This window comes from Rattus norvegicus, chromosome 9, assembly GCF_036323735.1.
Source record: "Rattus norvegicus strain BN/NHsdMcwi chromosome 9, GRCr8, whole genome shotgun sequence".
NCBI lineage: Eukaryota > Metazoa > Chordata > Mammalia > Rodentia > Muridae > Rattus > Rattus norvegicus.
In genome coordinates this window covers 82,233,366-82,251,203 of record NC_086027.1, presented here as the reverse complement: position 1 = coordinate 82,251,203, position 17,838 = coordinate 82,233,366, and the positions used below count along the sequence as shown (strand labels likewise).

Here is a 17,838-nt window from a genome sequence, read left to right as displayed (position 1 = left end):
CAGATGAGCTAGACATCAGAGATAACTGGGAAATGGCCACAGAGGAAGGCCGGCTTGGATCTGTTCCCTGAACGTGGTACAGAAACGCGTAGGAAGGAAATCCAGAGCAGAGCCAGGGAGGCAGAATGCTGAGTATATGGAGGAAAGACTGAGAGGGCAGCCCTGCTGACAGCAGCAAGTACCACACTGGGGAGGCAGGCAGTTAGAAAGAGCATGTGAAGTATACCAGAAACACAGGGAGGCGCCATCACTCTCACGGCCAGCACTTAGGGAAAACTAATCATTGTTTACCCAGGTTTGCTACCCATAGGATATGACCTACAGATTGTTTTCCCTTAATTGCAAATTTATCCAAAACATATTTCTCTTTTTAGTATAATTATGAAAGCCCATTGTATTTCTAATTTTGCAGTCTTACCATTATGAGGAATGGGCACAGTCTAACTTTAGTCCATCTCTCTAGCAAAACAACCAAAACCATCTCTTAAAACTTTTTTCCTTCTTCCTCCACACCTTAGGTGAGCCATAAAATTGTGGTCCTGAGTGCTGACCAAATTGGAGTTAAGAGCAGCCCAGATGAAACATAAAATTTTGATGCAGAAGGAAGTGATATAGATTTGAATTTGGGGGGACTTCAGGGCCAAGGAGTCCAGAAACAAGACCCTCCAATTGAACAAGACCTCTATTTGTCCCTGGAGGACTTATTCTTTGGCTGCACACACACACAAACACACACACACAAAACTAAGATCTCCCGAAGGGGCCCCAGTATAAACATGACCAATATTATCTCCATTGTGAAGGAGAAGCTGTACCCTCGCTTCCACAGGGAGTATGACAGCCTCTTTTTCGTATACTCATTCTTTTGGGTGAGGCCCCTACGTGCTGCACTATGGAGATCAACACCTTCATGACCAGCTGCTCAAAATCTCCATCAATGACATTGTCCACCCTAAGTATTTCAAGATCAAGCCATATGAGGGAATACCACTGCTGGAGAACCCCACCAAGAAGGAAAATACCTTTATCTTCTTTGACATCCAGTTTCCCATCTGCCTCACACCCAAGAAGAAGCAGATGCTATGCCAGATATTGCTGACCTAAGTCTGAGGGACCTGGGCAGGAACAGGGGTGAAGAGGGCTAGCTGGGCCTCCCCAACTCCTACCCACTCAACCCTCACAGCCTGTAAAGATGGGGAGGCATGAGGCTTTAGGCTGACATAATAAAGATTCCTTTCCTATTTTCTAGCTATTTTTTTTTGTTTTTTTTTTTTTTTAAGATTGATTTTTTTTTTTTTATTAACTTGAGTATTTCTTATATACATTTCGAGTGTTATTCCCTTTCCCGGTTTCCGGGCAAACATCCCCCTCCCCCCTCCCCTTCCTTATGGGTGTTCCCCTCCCAACCCTCCCCCCATTGCCGCCCTCCCCCCATAGACTAGTTCACTGTGGGTTCAGTCTTAGCAGGACCCAGGGCTTCCCCTTCCACTGGTGCTCTTACTAGGATATTCATTGCTACCTATGGGGTCAGAGTCCAGGGTCAGTCCATGTATAGTCTTTAGGTAGTGGCTTAGTCCCTGGAAGCTCTGGTTGCTTGGCATTGTTGTACTTTTGGGGTCTCGAGCCCCTTCAAGCTCTTCCAGTTCTTTCTCTGATTCCTTCAATAGGGGACCTATTCTCAGTTCAGTGGTTTGCTGCTGGCATTCGCCTCTATATTTGCTGTATTCTGGCTGTGTCTCTCAGGAGCGATCTACATCCGGCTCCTGTCGGTCTGCACTTCTTTGCTTCATCCATCTTGTCTAATTGGGTGGCTGTATATGTATGGGCCACATGTGGGGCAGGCTCTGAATGGGTGTTCCTTCAGTCTCTGTTTTAATCTTTGCCTCTCCCTTCCCTGCCAAGGGTATTCTTTTTCCTCATTTAAAGAAGGAGTGAAGCATTCACATTTTGATCATCCGTCTTGAGTTTCCTTTGTTCTAGGGATCTAGGGTAATTCAAGCATTTGGGCTAATAGCCACTTATCAATGAGTGCATACCATGTATGTCTTTCTGTGATTGGGTTAGCTCACTCAGGATGATATTTTCCAGTTCCAACCATTTGCCTACGAATTTCATAAACTCGTTGTTTTTGATAGCTGAGTAATATTCCATTGTGTAGATGTACCACATTTTCTGTATCCATTCCTCTGTTGAAGGGCATCTGGGTTCTTTCCAGCTTCTGGCTATTATAAATAAGGCTGCGATGAACATAGTGGAGCACATGTCTCTTTTATATGTTGAGGCATCTTTTGGGTATATGCCCAAGAGAGGTATAGCTGGATCATCAGGCAGTTCAATGTCCAATTTTCTGAGGAACCTCCAGACTGATTTCCAGAATGGTTTTACCAGTCTGCAATCCCACCAACAATGGAGGAGTGTTCCTCTTTCTCCACATCCTCGCCAGCATCTGCTGTCACCTGAGTTTTTGATCTTAGCCAATCGCACTGGTGTGAGGTGAAATCTCAGGGTTGTTTTGATTTGCATTTCCCTTATGACTAAAGATGTTGAACATTTCTTTAGGTGTTTCTCAGCCATTCGGCATTCCTCAGCTGTGAATTCTTTGTTTAGCTCTGAACCCCATTGTTTAATAGGGTTATTTGTTTCCCTGCGGTCTAACTTCTTGAGTTCTTTGTATATTTTGGAAATAAGGCCTCTATCTGTTGTAGGATTGGTAAAGATCTTTTCCCAATCTGTTGGTTGCCGTTTTGTCCTAACCACAGTGTCCTTTGCCTTACAGAAGCTTTGCAGTTTTATGAGATCCCATTTGTCGATTCTTGATCTTAGAGCATAAGCCATTGGTGTTTTGTTCAGGAAATTTTTTCCAGTGCCCATGTGTTCCAGATGCTTCCCTAGTTTTTCTTCTATTAGTTTGAGTGTGTCTGGTTTGATGTGGAGGTCCTTGATCCACTTGGACTTAAGCTTTGTACAGGGTGATAAGGATGGATCGATCTGCATTCTTCTACATGTTGCCCTCCAGTTGAACCAGCACCATTTGCTGAAAATGCTATCTTTTTTCCATTGGATGGTTTTGGCTCCTTTGTCAAAAATCAAGTGACCATAGGTGTGTGGGTTCATTTCTGGGTCTTCAATTCTATTCCATTGGTCTATCTGTCTGTCTCTGTACCAATACCATGCAGTTTTTATCACTATTGCTCTGTAATACTGCTTGAGTTCAGGGATAGTGATTCCCCCTGAAGTCCTTTTATTGTTGAGGATAGCTTTAGCTATCCTGGGTTTTTTGTTATTCCAGATGAATTTGCAAATTGTTCTGTCTAACTCTTTGAAGAATTGGATTGGTATTTTGATGGGGATTGCATTGAATCTGTAGATTGCTTTTGGTAAAATGGCCATTTTTACCATATTAATCCTGCCAATCCATGAGCATGGGAGATCTTTCCATCTTCTGAGGTCTTCTTCAATTTCTTTCCTCAGTGTCTTGAAGTTCTTATTGTACAGATCTTTTACTTGCTTGGTTAAAGTCACACCGAGGTACTTTATATTATTTGGGTCTATTATGAAGGGTGTCGTTTCCCTAATTTCTTTCTCGGCTTGTTTCTCTTTTGTATAGAGGAAGGCAACTGATTTATTTGAGTGAATTTTATACCCAGCCACTTTGCTGAAGTTGTTTATCAGCTTTAGTAGTTCTCTGGTGGAACTTTTGGGATCACTTAAATATACTATCATGTCATCTGCAAATAGTGATATTTTGACCTCTTCTTTTCCGATCTGTATCCCTTTGATCTCCTTTTGTTGTCTGATTGCTCTGGCTAGAACTTCAAGAACTATATTGAATAAGTAGGGAGAGAGTGGGCAGCCTTGTCTAGTCCCTGATTTTAGTGGGATTGCTTCAAGTTTCTCTCCATTTAGTTTAATGTTAGCAACTGGTTTGCTGTATATGGCTTTTACTATGTTTAGGTATGGGCCTTGAATTCCTATTCTTTCCAGGACTTTTATCATGAAGGGGTGTTGAATTTTGTCAAATGCTTTCTCAGCATCTAATGAAATGATCATGTGGTTCTGTTCTTTCAGTTTGTTTATATAATGGATCACGTTGATGGTTTTCCGTATATTAAACCATCCCTGCATGCCTGGGATGAAGCCTACTTGATCATGGTGGATGATTGTTTTGATGTGCTCTTGAATTCGGTTTGCCAGAATTTTATTGAGTATTTTTGCGTCGATATTCATAAGGGAAATTGGTCTGAAGTTCTCTTTCTTTGTTGTGTCTTTGTGTGGTTTAGGTATAAGAGTAATTGTGGCTTCATAGAAGGAATTCGGTAGGGCTCCATCTGTTTCAATTTTGTGGAATAGTTTGGATAATATTGGTATGAGGTCTTCTATGAAGGTTTGATAGAATTCTGCACTAAACCCGTCTGGACCTGGGCTCTTTTTGGTTGGGAGACCTTTAATGACTGCTTCTATTTCCTTAGGAGTTATGGGGTTGTTTAACTGGTTTATCTGTTCCTGATTTAACTTCGATACCTGGTATCTGTCTAGGAAATTGTCCATTTCCTGAAGATTTTCAAGTTTTGTTGAATATAGGTTTTTATAGTAAGATCTGATGATTTTTTGAATTTCCTCTGAATCTGTAGTTATGTCTCCCTTTTCATTTCTGATTTTGTTAATTTGGACACACTCTCTGTGTCCTCTCGTTAGTCTGGCTAAGGGTTTATCTATCTTGTTGATTTTCTCAAAGAACCAACTTTTGGTTCTGTTGATTCTTTCTATGGTCCTTTTTGTTTCTACTTGGTTGATTTCAGCTCTGAGTTTGATTATTTCCTGCCTTCTACTCCTCCTGGGTGTATTTGCTTCTTTTTGTTCTAGAGCTTTTAGGTGTGCTGTCAAGCTGCTGACATATGCTCTTTCCTGTTTCTTTCTGCAGGCACTCAGCGCTATGAGTTTTCCTCTTAGCACAGCTTTCATTGTGTCCCATAAGTTTGAGTATGTTGTATCTTCATTTTCATTAAATTCTAAAAAGTTTTTAATTTCTTTCTTTATTTCTTCCTTGACCAGGTTATCATTGAGTAGAGCATTGTTCAATTTCCACGTATATGTGGGCATTCTTCCCTTATTGTTATTGAAGACCAGTTTTAGGCCGTGGTGGTCCGATAGCACGCATGGGATTATTTCTATCTTTCTGTACCTGTTGAGGCCCGTTTTTTGACCAATTATATGGTCAATTTTGGAGAAAGTACCATGAGGAGCTGAGAAGAAGGTATATCCTTTTGCTTTAGGATAGAATGTTCTATAAATATCCGTTAAGTCCATTTGGCTCATGACTTCTCTTAGTCTGTCTACATCACTGTTTAATTTCTGTTTCCATGATCTGTCCATTGATGAGAGTGGGGTGTTGAAATCTCCCACTATTATTGTGTGAGGTGCAATGTGTGTTTTGAGCTTTAGTAAGGTTTCTTTTACATATGTAGGTGCCCTTGTATTTGGGGCATAGATATTTAGGATTGAGAGTTCATCTTGGTTGATTTTTCCTTTGATGAATATGAAGTGTCCTTCCTTATCTTTTTTGATGACTTTTAGTTGGAAATTGATTTTATTTGATATTAGAATGGCTACTCCAGCTTGCTTCTTCTGACCATTTGCTTGGAAAGTTGTTTTCCAGCCTTTCACTCTGAGGTAGTTTCTGTCTTTGTCTCTGAGGTGTGTTTCCTGTAGGCAGCAGAATGCAGGGTCCTCGTTGCGTATCCAGTTTGTTAATCTATGTCTTTTTATTGGGGAGTTGAGGCCATTGATATTGAGAGATATTAAGGAATAGTGATTATTGCTTCCCGTTATATTCATATTTGATGTGAGGTTATGTTTGTGTGCTTTCATTCTCTTTGTTTTGTTGCCAAGACGATTAGTTTCTTGCTTCTTCTAGGGTATAGCTTGCCTCCTTATGTTGGGCTTTACCATTTATTATCCTTTGTAGTGCTGGATTTGTAGAAAGATATTGTGTAAATTTGGTTTTGTCATGGAATATCTTGGTTTCTCCATCAATGTTAATTGAGAGTTTTGCTGGATACAGTAATCTGGGCTGGCATTTGTGTTCTCTTAGGGTCTGTATAACATCAGTCCAGGATCTTCTGGCCTTCATAGTTTCTGGCGAGAAGTCTGGTGTGATTCTGATAGGTCTCCCTTTATATGTTACTTGACCTTTTTCCCTTACTGCTTTTAATATTCTTTCTTTATTTTGTGCGTTTGGTGTTTTGACAATTATGTGACGGGAGGTGTTTCTTTTCTGGTCCAATCTATTTGGAGTTCTGTAGGCTTCCTGTATGTCTATGGGTATCTCTTTTTTTAGGTTAGGGAAGTTTTCTTCTATGATTTTGTTGAAGATATTTACTGGTCCTTTGAGCTGGGAGTCTTCACTCTCTTCTATACCTATTATCCTTAGGTTTGATCTTCTCATTGAGTCCTGGATTTCCTGTATGTTTTGGACCAGTAGCTTTTTCCGCTTTACATTATCTTTGACAGTTGAGTCAATGATTTCTATGGAATCTTCTGCTCCTGAGATTCTCTCTTCCATCTCTTGTATTCTGTTGGTGAAGCTTGTATCTACAGCTCCTTGTCTCTTCTTTTGGTTTTCTATATCCAGGGTTGTTTCCATGTGTTCTTTCTTGATTGCTTCTATTTCCATTTTTAATTCCTTCAACTGTTTGATTGTGTTTTCCTGGAATTCTTTCAGGGATTTTTGCGATTCCTCTCTGTAGGCTTTTACTTGTTTATTAATGTTTTCCTGTGCTTCCCTAAGTGTGTTCAGGTCTTTCCTGAAGTCCTCCAGCATCATGATCAAATATGATTTTGAAACTAGATCTTGCTTTTCTGGTGTGTTTGGATATTCCATGTTTGTTTTGGTGGGAGAATTGGGCTCCGATGATGGCATGTAGTCTTGGTTTCTGTTGCTTGGGTTCCTGCGCTTGCCTCTCGCCATCAGATTATCTCTAGTGTTACTTTGTTCTGCTATTTCTGACAGTGGCTAGACTGTCCTATAAGCCTGTGTGTCAGGAGTGCTGTAGACCTGTTTTCCTCTCTTTCAGTCAGTTATGGGGACAGAGTGTTCTGCTTTCGGGCGTGTAGTTTTTCCTCTCTACAGGTCTTCAGCTGTTCCTGTGGGCCTGTGTCTTGAGTTCACCAGGCAGCTTTCTTGCAGCAGAAAATTTGGCCTTACCTGTGGTCCCGAGGCTCAGGTTTGCTCGTGGGGTGCTGTCCAGGGGCTCTCTGCAGCGGCAGCAACCAGGAAGACCTGTGCCGCCGTTTCCGGGAGCTTCAGTGCACCAGGGTTCCAGATGGTCTTTGGCTTTTTCCTCTGGCGTCCGAGATGTGTGTGCAGGGAGCAGTCTCTTCTGGTTTCCCAGGCCTGTCTGCCTCTCTGAAGGTTTAGCTCTCCCTCCCACGGGATTTGGGTGCAGAGAACTGTTTATCCGGTCTGTTTCCTTCAGGGTCCGGCGGTGTCTGTGGCAGGGGTCCTGCCGCTCCTGGGCCCTCCCCCACGGGAGCCCAGAGGCCTTATACAGTTTCCTCTTGGGCCAGGGATGTGGGCAGGGGTGAGCAGTGTTGGTGGTCTCTTCCGCTCTGCAGCCTCAGGAGTGCCCACCTGACCAGGCGGTTGGGTCTCTCTCTCACCGGGTCTGGGAGCAGAGAGCTGCTGCGGGCCGGGATCCGCGGGTGTGGGACGTCCGGTAAACACAGAACGTGCCCGGTTCTAGAGAAATTCTGCTTCCGTGTGTCCCAAGCTCACCAGGCAGCTTTCTTGCAGCAGAAAATTTGGTCTTACCTGTGGTCCCGAGGCTCAAGTTCGCTCGTGGGGTGCTGCCCAGGGGCTCTCTGCAGCGGCAGCAACCAGGAACTATTTTCTAGCTATTAAAGAAAAAAAACTTTCTTCCTAAGATCAAATTGGGAATTCTATAAAATTATTAATTCATCTAAACAGCATTAATTCATGAAAGTTTATCTTTCTGTTGATCTGCAGATAATCTGCTCAATAGGATGGACTAATGTCTGGGATTAATTATATTAATTTAATAATGACAGGAAAAGTATACCAGCTGCAAGAAGCAATCCTAAGATGTAGTCTCTTTAGGACCTTGTCTCTCTCAGAGCTCACCCATCTTAGCCCATGCAAAAAAGATGGGCTACCTCCAGGAAGGCCATCTGTTAGCCTTAGTCTTTCAACATGGCTCCTGACACGACATAGCTATCAACAGATGAGTGGGTAAAGGAAATACACAACAGAATTTTATTCAACCATAAAGAAGAACTCGCTGTGTTTGCAAGAATATGAATGGAGCTGAAGATTATTACATTATGTGAAGTAACCCAGATTCAGAAAAAAATTCTACATGGATTTTTTTCCATATTAATATCCTAGATTTTAGTTGTTATGTATGGGTTTGTAACATAGGGGAAGGAGGAGCCGTCATGAAAATGGTCAACTTTTAAATTCTGTGAGCCAGGCTTTGCCTTAGTCCTTCAAAAAGACCTTATGAGGTAGAACCTGGGATTGGCCCCATTTTATAGATGAGAAATCAAAAAGACAGTAGAGGAAGCAACTTTTAAAAAGAGGGACAGCCCATCAAAGACACCGAGTCACATGATCTAGACCTCGGTCTTAAGATGCTTCTTCCCCTTTTCCTCTACCTCCCCTTCTCCTCTACCTCCCCTTCTTATTTATTTATTTATTTATTTATTTATTTACTTATTTGCTTATTTATTTATTATTTAGAGACAAGGTCTCATGTATCTCAAGCTAGCCTCAAATTGACTCTATAAACAAAGATGACCTTGAACTTCTGAGTACTAAGTTTATACCACCACACCAGGTTGCATGTCGGAGGTCAAACCCAGGGCTTTGAAGAATGCTAGGCAAGCACTCTACTATCTAGGCTGCACCCCCAGTTCATTTCTTGATCACTACTCTATGATGCCTTTTCCACCTCCTATATTAGATGTATGAGCAAAGTTTAAATAAGTTGCCATTTCATCTAAGCCAAAGCAAGACACATGATTCTTCTTTCTCCGAATGACAGAGTTCTGTTTCTCCCTGCTTACAGCCAGGACTCCTGGGGACCCAGGAAAACCCATTTGGCTAAGCATCAAGGATAGACCTGCCTGAGGGTAGGGGGGCAGTCAGTGACTATCACTGCTTTAGTCTCTGTAGAATTTCAATTGTCATAATAATTGCTTATAACATGCCCGGCTGCTGTCCTTGTCATGACTGTGTGTTCCAACCACAGTGATCTGAAGAATAATCAAATGCTATTATTAATATGAATGAAAGTGACAGTAATAAAAATAATGATGGAAGATCCCTCCAAGGAAAAGGGGGGGTCACAGAACACAGAGTTATAAAGTATGATGATCCAAAGGTTGTCTTTTGATCATCCATCGAAGCCCCACTGTATTACAGAAGAAACTGGCCTAAAAGAGGCCAAGTCCCTTGCTTGGAGTCACTCAGCCAATAGTCCCACAGCTGGGACATGGACCCATATTTCCTGAGTCAATTCAGGGTCAAAGCATGAAAATATCCTAATGAGACCCTTTGCACAATCAATACACACTAATTCTTTTGAATCCTGCTGAAAAATACAAATGTATTCCTCGCCAGTTCTACAGGATTAACTGTGGATTTCAGGACACCTTCCATGATTTCTATGTAGACAGGATAGCTGGACTGAGGTAAGGAGAGGTCTAGAATCACCAGCTTCAGGAATCTAGAAGTATCCCACCTTTGCTGTATGTGTCTTCCTGCCTGGTTTCCATGGATGATTAGAAGTTACCCATCCCTAGCTTTGAATACTGGCTCTTGCAAAGTGTTTAGAACTGCTCTCCAGTTCTAGCTTTCATTTCCTGAGAGATAAGCCCTGCTCACCCCACAGTCTTGAGGACTTTAGCTTCTCAACCTTAAGGAACCCCAAACTTCAGAAGGAGCTTTCAGGATATGTATTATGTCAGAAGATTGATTACCTTGTGCATTATGTCAAGCACAGAGGAAGCCTTCTCTACATACATGACTACTGTGATTTCCCATGACTCCACTGGTAGTTAAACCCACTTCGCTGTCTGCTCTCTGCTTTCTAGTGACTGTGCAATAAATGGCAGACCTTGCCTGCTCTGCCCATGTAGTCCTCACGCCTTCCCTGCTGAATACCCTTCATCTGCTACTGTCATCCCAGGGGAATACCAGCCACAAATAAAAAGCTAGACGTACCATGAACAGCATATACCACTCATTAAAAGTACCGTCAATTACTCCTTTTGAGCCTCCCTCCGTGTCTGCATTTTTGTAGCCCAGTTTTGCCACTGGCATCCTGGGCAAGGGCTCACTATGCTGGCTGGCTTGTCCATGTCACTCTGAGGATGTTCATTTTAAAAAGGGTAGTGCCAAGGTATGCATAGACCAAAGGATGTGTTTCTAGAAATCCAAGCCATGTATAAACATCTCAGTGACACCGGAGCATAGAGATGTTTGACTAGGACAAATGTCTTCCATTCACATCCTGCCCAGCCCACGAGGGGATGTCCTGGTACTCCATCTTTTTTCTTGTATTTCCTCCTATAGATAATTACTTCCCCATATTCATGGGTCCACATCTGTGACTTCAACAAACTGAAGATTAAAATAAACTTTCATTTGCACGTATACTGAATATGCCCAAATATTTTTGTGTGTCATTTCCCCGTATAATATTCGTCTAGGCATGTATTTCATATTGGCTATTGCAAGTGGCCTACATGTGGTTTAAAGAAAAAGGGCGGATGTGCATAGATTACATGCAAATGCCACACCATTTTATATGAAGGATTTAAGCACCATTGACTTTGATATCCCAGAGGTACTTGAACCAGATTGTCAGGGATCCTGAAAGACACCTGCACATTCCAAACCTTGTCTTATCCCAAAAGAAAAGGGTCCCCATTCCATTTCCTAGAAACAACCCCAGGATGTCCTCAGTGTATATGGAACCCTCAAACTTTCTCATCCACCCCTGTTCCTTGTTTCTCCATTTCTGCCCCCTTCTATCCAGATGCTGCCCATCTCTCCATTATTCTGATCCTAATGACTTAAGTGCCGGGTCACATTACAATCCATATTGCACCCTGGATTAAGCAAAGCATATTTCCCAGGAATATAGAATCCAGTGGCATTGACACAGTATAGTTCAAAAGAGCACCCTGGAGCCAGTCCTATCCTTAATCCATCTTTACCCTGTAGTCCTTTCTTCCCCTCTTGCCATAACACTGATTGAATTTTCATTGTGTTAAAAAAAAAAAAGAAAATCCCTTTAGCTAATTTTCTTCCCAGTATAGAAGAGAAGGTATAGAGTGCATAACTTGTTTAGCAAAACTGTTTGGAAGAACTACACTAACAGTGTATCTACAGGGCCCAACGTTTCTCAAAGAACAATCCAGTGACTGGAAGGAAATGGGAGAAACAGCTCTTGCCCAGGGCAAGTCTTCTCTTTAAAACAACTGGTCCTTCTTCCTGAAGATTCTGTAGAGAAGTAGCCCTGAGTAATTTTCCTTTGTCCTTCGTCACAGGCTTTCTCAATAGTGGTGGCAGGAAATGATTTCTTAATAACCAGTTTTAATTCCTCTGAATCAACAACCTGGACCTGTGACCTGCCTCTGATTTCCACAGTTCCCACCACTCTCTCACTCTGGGTAAATGTCCCCACTCACCTCATCCAGCAGGCCTGAGGGCCTCAGGTTCCAACAGGGGCCAGGATTATTCCAAAGAAGAGAAAAGTCAGCCAGGCCAGAGACTGGAAGATAAGGACTGAGGCAGACCAAAAGGTACCTCAGAAAAGCCATATGCCAGGTTGTGAGTGGGAACACTGGTCCCAGTGCTGCTAGATGTTTCAGACTTTTTTTTAAAAGAGACTTTGTGCAAAGCCTCCAACCTTGTGCTCTGACCTAGGCAGGCTTTGAACCTCTTATTTCCACCTCTTCTCCAGACTATAACTTGTGACCAGCACGTCACTCTGTGCTTAATTCTTCCCCTAAGTATTTTTAAATACATCAAATAGCAACTGAGACTCCTGCTCCTAACAGATAGATGACAGCTCCTTGGACACCTTTGCTAGTTCAGCTGACTTTTTTCCAAGGGGCTCCACTAAGTGCCCTTCGATATCATAAGGACCTGAACTTGAAGTTCATGAAGGTCATGATGGAGTTCCTTAGTATGTTATCATTTGTATATTAAGCATGTTTTGGATTTGACTTTCCCCAGTACATCTACTAAGTACTTGAATTACCTTCACTTGGCACAAGCTGGAGTTATCACAGAGAAAAGAGCCTCAGTTGAGGAAATGCCTTCATGAGATCCGGCTGTAAGGCATTTTCTCAATTAGTGATCAAAGGGGGAAGGCCCAGCCCATGGTGGATGCTGCCATCCTTGAACTGGTGGTCCTGAGTTCTGTAGAAAGCAAGGCAGGGGAAGCAAGCCAGTAAGCAGCATTCCTCCATGGCCTCTGCATCAGCTCCTGCCTCCAGGTTCCTTCCCTGTGAGAGTTCCTGTCCTGACTTCCTTTGGTGATGAACAGCAATGTGGAAGTGTAAGCTAAATAAACCCTTTCCTCCCCAACTTGCTTCTTAGTCATGATGTTTGTGCAGGAATACAAACCCTGACTAACACACACACACACACACACACACACACACACACACACACACACACACAATTATTTTTAAATGATAAGCTTTCATGTGAGCCCAGATGACAACAGGATTCAAACTTGCAAAATTCCCATCACTTGCACTCATAACTCTGTGTATATTGTGTGTGGAAAAAGTATACAGAAATAAGGATTAACTGTAGAGTGGTCATGAAAACATAAAGCACAAAAACCATGGAGCCCAGGAAAGGAAAATGATACACTGGGACCCAAGTAGAGAAAGCCTAGACTATCCAAGGCTGGCCAGCATCCCTGGTGGAGAGACACTTCACTCTCAATAAGAGTTGTAATTGCTTTCAAGTGTTACCCTGCTGCCAAGGTCCTGAACTGAGGTCTCCCTTTGGCTGGCCCCCAGGGAGAAGGACTGTGTGAGGTTACACAGCCACGGGGCATTAATTCTTCTTGAGAAAACAAAACACTTTCTAGTCCTCCTCTTGAAGAGACTCAACCTTCTCATCCTTCCCAGGGAACAACAACAATGGTCTATGGGGGACTGCCCAGAGCTTTGAGCCATCAGGCACAAGGAGGAGAGTTAACAAACAGGACTGCCCTGGCAAATTGTATTTTGTTTGCCACTGAAAAGAGAAAGTTCATAAGTTGTGGGAGAGGCTGTGAGGGACATGGCTGGGTAAGGAACTGATGGACTGAGCGATACAGAGGTTGCCACAGACTCTAAAGTATGCTTGCCTTGATCTCTGCCTTACCATGGCTGCCTACTGGGTCTGTGTTCATGTCCCTGGGCTGATGGAACACACTTCACAGACTCAGGCTGAAAGGCATGGATGTGGCGTTTGTTGTATTTCCAATTAGAGGTCATAGGGATAAATTATCAAGAAAAAACAGTGTATCACAGAAAGAGACTCAACCAGAGACCTGGATTCTGATTGGAAAGTTCCCTCTAATTAGCTTCAGGCCTGTGGGGTATTCCCACATCTTCAGTAAGAGAAGTCTGTCTGGATTCATTGCTCAACTCCCACTTTTGAAATTCTTCCCTAAAGGTTTTTTTTTCTGCAGCACCTATTCATTATTAGCATCCTACACACACACACACACACACACACACACACACACACACACACACACACACACACCATATCATGTACCACACGCACTCACACCATACCACATCTGACACATATACACCACATGCTTCACAGGCATACATAGATCATGAGTCATACATATATAGTGTTCAACAAATCACATGCCACATATGATGCACATATTTCCCACACATTACCAACATACACATAAAATACTCACTACATACCAGTTCTCGAAGAACAAATAGAAATGAAGAAATCGTGGAGGTATTGGGTAAATACAAAGGTTAGATAAATAATAGCGAGGTAGGGTAGGAACATGGTGGGGCAGGGCATAAGAAACTGGACTACAAATCATTGGTACTAAAAATCCACACAGGCTAACTAGGACTGCTTGAGCAATAAGAACACCCATCTTCCCAGGAGCTGAATTGACCTCAGCTGTCTTCTACCCTCCAAGTTTGTCTTCTTGGACCACAGTGCACAGGTCTGACCTCCCACTAGCTGGTTCTTCATCAAGTTCCAAGAAAGGACCACAATACCCACCCATCCTTCCATTCTTAGTCTTCTTGAGTATCTTCAGTGTAGCAGAGAGCCTAATGCCCAGCTGGCCTGCCTCTGTCTGCCCATGTCTCACAATTATGAAAGACTAGAACTCCATCTTGTCTCACTTGCTGGTTCCTTGGTTCAAGCTGGAGGTGCAGAAGCTGTTCCTGCCATCTTAGCCCTTGGGCTAAAGCCATGTTCAAGGAGTTTACAGTCCAGATCAATTGCACTTGTGGAGCTGCCAACAGAAGCACATGATTACGGAAAACTGTGTAAAAGAATTTTAAGGAGGAGGACTGGATTCTAAATTACACAGAAGGCGTTGGGTCTGGACTGTTTTCATCAGGAGTCGTGTCCTGGAGGTAACAGGCCATAAATAGTCATTTAAAGAGAAGTAGGAATGTGTTAGGGTGGGCCCAGGAATGAGTCAGGCCAAAACAGGCTCGTGAGGGAATGGGCCAGCCAGCAAGCAGGAGCTAAATCTTTGACTAAGGAGACAGGTAGGCAACAAGTGCAGAGTAGCAAAGCATGAAGCCCAGGCACAGCACAATGGCTTTAATGGAGCATCACTGTGCAGAGCATTCAGGGTTAATGATGTGGAAGGTACCACTTGGACCAGTTGATGCAGAATGTCTACATAAGTGTTGGTACCTCTTGTTTATTTTGTTGGTGATGGTGGTGGTGGTAGTGGTGGTGGTATGTGTATTGGTCAGTGTGGAGGTGTGTGTGTGTGTGTGTGTGTGTGTGTGTGTGTGAGAGAGAGAGAGAGAGAGAGAGAGAGAGAGAGAGAGAGAGAGAGAGAGAGAGATCTGGGGGAGAAGGAAGGAGAGATTTTCTTGTTTCTAACTCCCTTAGTGGTTAGTATGCAGCTAGACTTACCCTACGCTGTTGTAGAATGTACAATGCTGGATGCAGAATGAAAGCTGAGTGAACTGCGTGTGATTTTTACCCCTGTAGAGCCTTAGAGCTGAGGAGTGGAGAAAAACACAAACACATAATTATACACTGAGAATCAGGCTACAAAGGAAAAGTAGAGAGTGGAACTTCTGTGTGTCACACCCAATGGCTCATCTTTCCAGTTTCTGAGAGGTCAGTGACGATGGGTGCCATAGCTCCATAACAGGAATTCCGTTAGGTGAACTGGGAGGGATACACGCTTCCATGTGTTCTATGCCAACCCAAACTCTGTGAAATATAATCAAGACTTTTTTAATATATAAATAGAAAAGCTTAATGCTATCTGTGCCCAGCATACAGAACTAGAGAAAGTCTCTCCCCCTAAACCACAGACAGCATTTTGATCCTGGATAACAGAGATGAAGGAGATAGGACAGAAGCCTTTCAGTGAAAGTGAGTGTTAGGATTGGTCAGTGGGAGTCCCTTCAATGGGTGAAGCAATGGCTTCTGCAGCCTGGAGAGAGAGGGAGGCAGAAAGAAGATGAGGATCTCAAACCTTTCCTATATTTCCTCTCATTCCTGTCCACAACTTCAACAACTGTGAAGCAGCCAGAATAGCTTCTAAAAACTGGGAGTTGTGGCTTAGACCACATAACTTTGCGCATTTGGAAAAGGTGGAAGAAATCTGGGGGACAGACTAGGGACTAATGCATACAAAACAGTGTACCTTGGAAAGTGTTCCTCCCACTTGGTCTCCTGAGGAGAGGACAAAAGCATCAGGGAAATGCCCATGATGCTCTGAGCATTGTGCATAGAATTGTACAGATGTTATCTGTTTGAATATTCCAAACCAGCTTAATATCTTGAGGTAGGAATGAATTTATTCAGAACTCTGAAGCCCAGGAATGCCCAACACCAAACGTTGAGGACATGGTGGAGCTCGAACTAAAAACAGATTAAGGCTCCTGGGTTCCATGAAATAATACTGAGATACTCAGAGACATGTGCAACCTTTTGGTATTGTCACACAACGTTGCCCTCTACAAAGGTACACACATGAATTATGCAGTTGAGCTAATATATAATATATATGCATTTCATCTCACATTTTAAATATGTCTGTATGAGTGTACACTCATACTATCTTTGGCCACGTGCAGGCACATGCAACCCATGATCCACAGGTCACATAGGACTGACTGGAAGTTGGAGATGAAGATGAGAGGAAGAAAAAGATGGAGAGAAAGAAGCAGAACAGGAAGGCTAGAATGAGAGGGGTTGGGGAGAGAGATGATGATGATAAGCAGAGGACAGGGAAAAGGGAAGTTAGAAGAGAAAAAGGGACAAGCAGAGAAGAAGAAAGTGCTAGAGGCAGGGAGAGAAACCTGACTAGGTCATGAGCAAAGTTTGCTCTTTCTCTAGCCTACAGCTGCACTGAAAGGCCCTACTCCGTCTCCAGTTTCTGTTGCTTCCACAGTGCAGGGTGTTCTCAGTTTCCTGACCCTCTATCCTGGATTCCCATGGACACTTCTTCCTTTCCCAGCCTCTCCCTGGTCCTAGAGTTTGAACAAAGCTCCCATCCGGATGCCTCTGCTTTGCTCACACAACAGCTTCCTTGCCATTTAAGACAATCTGTGCTACTGACCTTTAACATCTGCTGGCTCTGTTACACCAAGAGGAGACAGGAAAGACTTCCTCTTAGTGTGAGGATGTTTTTCTCACAGTGGTTAGTCCAAAGGATCCTAGGTAGAATGGGATTCAGCTACCAACAGAAAGGACAGGGCAGTTGTGTCAATTGCCTTCCTTCAGGGGCCACCAGAACCCATAGCATCTAGTCCAGCCAATTCTTCCACAAATACTAACCTATAACAAACCCTCCCTTCTACAATGTAAAAGGGCAAGATATTCCTACAGGAGCTTCCCTTCCAAAAGTGTTAAGTAGCTAGGCATGGATTAGCCTTAGGTACACTGAGGATGCACCCCTGGCTCGTGATAGGCTTTGGATGCCATCTCCCATTTCTTTGCTAACACTTAAAAAGGTAAATACCAGCTTTGCCGATTCTCAGCCCTCCTGTCAAAATAATGGAATAGTTCTGGACTTAAGAGGAAACGTGACATTCTGATTTGCTCTAAAGATTAGGACCTATCAAACTATTGCCTTAAGAGTTCATACAGTTGGGCCTGCCAATCACCTCGCCAAGAGTCTACCCCCACTAGACGTATGTTAATCTGAAGAAATGCTAAGGAGATGGGAGGAATAATTACCCCCTTAATGAGATAATATGCATATTCTTTCCAGGAAACTCCCTCCACGAAGCTGCCTTCAGAGCCATGCAGCATGCCCATTTGTGTCTGGTCCTTTTCTTATTTATTTGTTTGTTTGTTTGTTTTAATTAATGGGCATGCTTTCCTGGACACTCTAGGATTTCTTACCTGCTCTCTGAAGCTTTGCCATTTGACAACCTTCATTGCTGAATCTGTCTGCTTTCTTGGACTTTAAAAGCTCCGGCTTTCTCCCTTCCTCCTCTCCATACTTCTTCCCTAGTCAACTGCTGGAGTCACAGCTGGCCTGCCCTGTTCTTTTCCTTCCAATTTCTAACAGAATCTTTGTCCTTAGGCTTCCTTTGGAGACCATTTCCAGA

The 17,838-nt window shown here is 43.1% G+C and overlaps 1 pseudogene; it reads left to right on the top strand.

Annotated features, from left to right (window-relative positions):
• Positions 1–590: 590 nt before the first annotated feature.
• On the top strand, positions 591–1,208 carry Dnajb13-ps1 (DnaJ heat shock protein family (Hsp40) member B13, pseudogene 1; annotated as a pseudogene).
• The last annotated feature ends 16,630 nt before the right edge of the window (positions 1,209–17,838 follow it).